A 5,337-nucleotide genomic window follows, 5' to 3' on the forward strand; every position below is an offset into this window, starting at 1 on the left:
AGACACTTGGCAACCAGCACGTATTTATGACTCTTTCAGCGTCCTGGGTTCACGTGATCGCCGTTTGCGACCGTCCTAACCACGCAAAGTCCACGGGGGAAGTTGGAGTTGCTTAACAGCCGCATGCTGAACTTAGCAACCGCCGTGATTCACTTAACAACCATGGCCGAAAAAAGTCGTAAAATCAGATGCGACTCACTTAGCGACCGACTTGGGAAATTCTGGTTCCAATTGTGGTCGTTAAATCGAGGACTCCCTGTGAATGAATAACATTCTTGTCTGAATTTTTCTCTGCTGAGATATTGATCGGTTTTGTGCTCTCTATTTCTGTTTGCTTACTGACTCAGCCTGCAAAACGTAAAATCCTGGGATAACTTCTTTTACCGAAGAAGCTCGAGAGAAAGCAATTTGCAGTCCCCGAGGTGAGTTTTTCTTTCTGGACTGTCAACTATTTTTATTACCGGGCTAAAAAAATAATAAACAAAATATTCATTTAGCGGGGTGATCTAACCCACCAATCTTCCCCGCAGCAAATATTGGATTTTTGAAGGCAATTAACTGGGACAATATCTCGATTATCCAGACAATCAATACATTCCCAAAATCTAGAAAATGCCTTTGGACCGAGCTTAAGAAATAAGACTCCTTTAAGACAGACACAATGCTAGAAAAGGTACAGGTCGTCCTCGACCTATGACCACAGTTGAGTCTGAATTTTCCGTCGCTAAGCGAGACAGTTAAGTGAATTTTGCCCCACTTTACGACCTTCCTTGCCACAGTTGTTAAGTGAGTCACTGCAGCTGTTAAGTGAAGCATGGTTGTTAAGTGAATCTGGCTTCCCCGTTTGACTTTGCCTGTCGTAAGTTGTGACCCTGGAACACTGCAACGGTCATAAACACGAGTCACTCATCAAGCATCTGAATTTTGATCGTGTAATGCTTCCATGCTTGTGTGAAAAATCGTCATAAGTCGTTTTTTTCTGTGCTGCTGTAACTTCAAACTGTCGTTAAATGAACCGTCGTAAGTAGAGGACTACTCAGGGAGTTGGGAGGGGTTCCTTTGCTTCCTCCTGTGATATTTAAATACTGTTTTATTGATTGGAAAGGGAGGAGTTGAGGAAGGTTCGAAGGGAGAATTAAAGGAGATAGGGCTTGGCCAGTGGAACTACTGGCCACTAGAATTCTCTCTCTAGAAGATCTCCTATCTGCCCCCGGTCTGGGGATATGGAGTACTGGTGGCAAGGGCCTCCTGCTTTTCTCTGCCACTTTTCTGTCACTGCCCCAGTGCCTCCCCCACCCCAGGCCTTTGCTGTGTCATTTTTGTTTTCAGATATTTTTTATCTCTGCATCCCCTTAACTCAGTGGTTCTCAACCTTTTTAATGCCGCGACCCCAACCGGTCGTAAGTCGAGGACTAAACCGGTCGTAAGTCGAGGATTAAACCGGTCGTAAGTCGAGGACTAAACCGGTCGTAAGTCGAGGACTACCCAACCAGTCGTAAGTCAAGGACTTTCCCTGCCCGGGAGCGCCGCGCATGCGTGGTTCCGCCCCCTGTGCCGGCCAAGGCGTAGCTGGCAAGCGGCAGAGACGGAGCAGGCCGACCACCAGCTGGCCCAGCCCAAGGGAGGTAAGGCACCCGCCGGAAAAGGGGAAAAAAATGGACAAAAAAAATGGCGGACAAAAAAAAATGGCGGACAGCCTTGCTTGGCGACCCCCATGAAATGGTCGATCGACCCCAAATGGGGTCCCGACCCACAGGTTGAGAACCACTGCCTTAACTGCATCTGTTCTGACTTGCTCTTCTCCTACACCAGTGGTTCTCAACCTTTTTAATGCCACGACCCCAACCGGTCGTAAGTCAAGGACTAAACCAGTCATAAGTCGAGGACTAAACCGGTCGTAAGTCGAGGACTAAACCGGTCGTAAGTCGAGGACTACCCAACTGGTCGTAAGTTGAGGACTTTCCCTGCCTGGGAGCGCCGCGCATGCGTGGTTCCGCCCCCTGCGCCGGCCGAGGCGTAGCTGGCAAGCGGCAGAGACGGAGCAGGCCGACCACCAGCTGGCCCAGCCCAAGGGAGGTAAGGCACCCGCCGGAAAAGGGGAAAAAAATGACGGACAAAAAAAATGGCGGACAAAAAAATTGGCGGACAGCCTTGCTTGGCGACCCCCGTGAAATGGTCGATCGACCCCAAATGGGGTCCCGACCCACAGGTTGAGAACCACTGTCCTACACTAAAGCTGGTTTCATTCTGCTCCACCGTGGGTTGAGGTTTTTGTATAAATTCTATGCAACATGCTGGGAGGGAGGAAGGGAGGGAGGGAGGGAGGAAAAAGGAAGAAGGAGGGAAGGAAGGAACAGAGAAAGAAAAAGAGAAAGGATAGACGGAAGAAAAGAGAGAAGGAAAGAAGGAGAGAAGAAACCAAGGGAGGAGGAAATGAATCAGGAAGGAAGAAAGGAAAGGAGAGGGAAGAGGAGGGAAGGAAAGGAAGAGGGAAGGAAGGGAGGGAGGGAGGAAGGGAAGGAGGGAGAAGGAAAGAGGAAAGAGAGGAAGAAAGGAAAAAGGAAGGAGGGAAGGAAGGAACAGAGGAAGAAAGAGGAAAAGAGAAAGGATAGACGGAAGAAAAGAGAGAAGGAAAGAAGGAGGGAAGGAGGAAATGAATCAGGAAGGAAGAAAGGAAAGGAGAGGGAAAAGGAGGGAAGGAAAGAAAGAGGAAAGGAAGGGAGGGAGGGAGGAAGGAAAGGAGAAGGAAAGAGGAAAGATAGAAAGAAAGGAAAAAGGAAGGAGGGAGGGAAGGAACAGAGGAAGAAAAGAAAGAGGAAGAGAGAAGAACGGAAGAAAAGAGAGAAAGAAAGAAGGGGGAAGGAAGCAAGGGAGGAGGAAATGAATCAGGAAGGAAGGAAGATAGAAAGGAAAGGGAAGAGGAAGAGGAAGGAATGAAGAAAAGAGAGGAGGGAGGGAGGGGGGGAGGAAAAATCCCTAACCCTAACCCAACCTTGATTGCTAGTTGGGGACCACCGCCTTTAAAGGCCCGGGTGGGGGGTGGGGAAGAATTGTGCTTTCAGACCTTTTTTTTTTTTAAACTGCCTCCTTGTCATAAAAGTAATTTTAATACTCCCGGTATTGATTTCTTGTCTGGGCCACCTAGAAGGGCTGACAGATCTCCCGTATCGTATTTCAGAGGTTATTTTCCCGTAACAGGCATTAAGCAAACATTCTCCACTTGTCTGAAAGAATTCTTGCACATTATAATGTTTTGACATCTTTATTGCAAGAAGGAAAAAACTAAAAAAAAAAAAAAAATATTCCCCATATATCTTGCTGCTGTTTTAATGGGGAAAAAAACCCAGAAAGTCTATCTTAACGTTTCTCTGTTACCCCTTCTATACAGCACGGTAGCTAAATTAATACAGGCAGTCCTCAAGCAGGGGGTTGGACTAGATGACCTCTGTGGTCCCTTCCAACTTTATTATTATTATGATTAAGTGACAACGGTTCATTTAGTGACTGTTCAAAGTTACAACGGCACTGGAAAAAAAGTGACTTAGGACTGTTTCCCACCCAGCATCCCTGAGGTCACGTGATCAAAATTCAGACACTTGGCAACTGACCCGTGTTTATGACGGTCGCAAGGTACGAAATGCAGAGGAGGATGAAAAGATCCACTGGGAAGGATCTAGAAGGTTGCAACTTTGTGGAGGCAACTCCAATAGATCGTCAAGATCGACCTACACTTATGACCACGACTGAGCCCGAAATTTCTGTTACTAAGCGAGACAGTTGTTAAGTGAGCTTTGCCTCATTTAATGACCAGTTGTTAAATGAATCCCTGCAGTTGTTAAGTGAGTCACATGGTTGTTAAGCAAATCTGGCTTCCCCATTGACTTTACTGGTCAGAAGGTTGTGACCCCGGGACACTGCAACCGTTCGTAAATGTGAATCAATTTGCCAAGCGTCTGAAGTTTGATCATGTGACCAGGGGGATGCCGCATTCTAGGTCATAAAATGAACTATTGTAACTCAGGAACTACCTGTAGTCTAGAGACATTGTCTGACTTTCCAAACTTCAACTCCCAGCATTCCCAAGAGGCGTGGCCAAGGGTGAGGAATGCTGGAAATTGTAGTTCAACACCTGTAGAGTTTGCTCACTGTTGGTCTGGAAGGCACAGAAGACCATGGGAGCAATCCTTAATTTGGACTGAGATAGAGGGACTGGCCCAAAGTCACCCAGATGGCTTTCATGGCTAAGGCGGGACTAGAACTCCCCATCTCCTGGTGATTGGCCCAAACTCACCCAGATGGCTTTCATGGCTAAGGCGGAACTAGAACTCCCCATCTCCTGGTGATTGGCCCAAACTCACCCAGCTGGCTTTCATGGCTAAGGCGGAACTAGAACTCCCCATCTCCTGGTGATTGGCCCAAACTCACCCAGACGGCTTTCATGGCTAAGACTGGACTAGAACTCCCCATCTCCTGGTGATTGGCCCAAACTCACCCAGCTGGCTTTCATGGCTAAGGCGGAACTAGAACTCCCCATCTCCTGGTGATTGGCCCAAACTCACCCAGACGGCTTTCATGGCTAAGACTGGACTAGAAATCACCGTCTCCTGGTGATTGGCCCAAGTCACCCAGCCAGCTTTCATGGCTAAGGCGGGACTAGAACTCCCCGTCTCCTGGTGATTGGCCCAAAGTCACCCAGCTGGCTTTCATGTCTAAAGTGAGACTAGAACGCACCATCTCCTCGTGATTGGCCCAAACCATTTCCCAGATGGTTTTTATGCATAATAATAATAATAATAATAATAATAATAATAATAATAATAATAATAATAATAATAATAATAATAATAATAGTAGTAGTAGTAGTAGTAGTAGTAGTAGTAGTAGTAGTAGTAGTAGTAGTAGTAAAGTTGGAAGGGACCTTGGAGGTCATCTAGTCCAACCCCCTGCTCAGGCAGGAAATTAAATGGAAACTAAAATTCCTAGTTGCCTGGTGAATGGGCAAAAACATCCAACCCTCTTTCATGGCTAAGGCAAGACTAGAACTCATCATCTCTCGGTGATTGGCCCAAAGTATCCTTGCCAACTTTCATGTTTGAGACAAGACTAGAACTCACCACCACCTGGTTTCTACTTTGGTGCCTTCCCCATTATACTATGAGATGACTCTCATCTTCAGCTAACAGAATGCCCCAGATTTGAATTCCAGTAATCTCCTATGATCCCTGGAATTCTGAATTTAGCAGAGTCTGTTCGTTAGTGAATCAGAGACTCAAAGCATTAGAAGGGGCCTGGGAGATCATCTAGTCCAGTCTCCCCAACCCCTCACTGTAAGACCAC

This window comes from Protobothrops mucrosquamatus, unplaced genomic scaffold, assembly GCF_001527695.2.
Source record: "Protobothrops mucrosquamatus isolate PMUCROS unplaced genomic scaffold, P.Mucros_1.0 scaffold81, whole genome shotgun sequence".
Taxonomy (NCBI): domain Eukaryota; kingdom Metazoa; phylum Chordata; class Lepidosauria; order Squamata; family Viperidae; genus Protobothrops; species Protobothrops mucrosquamatus.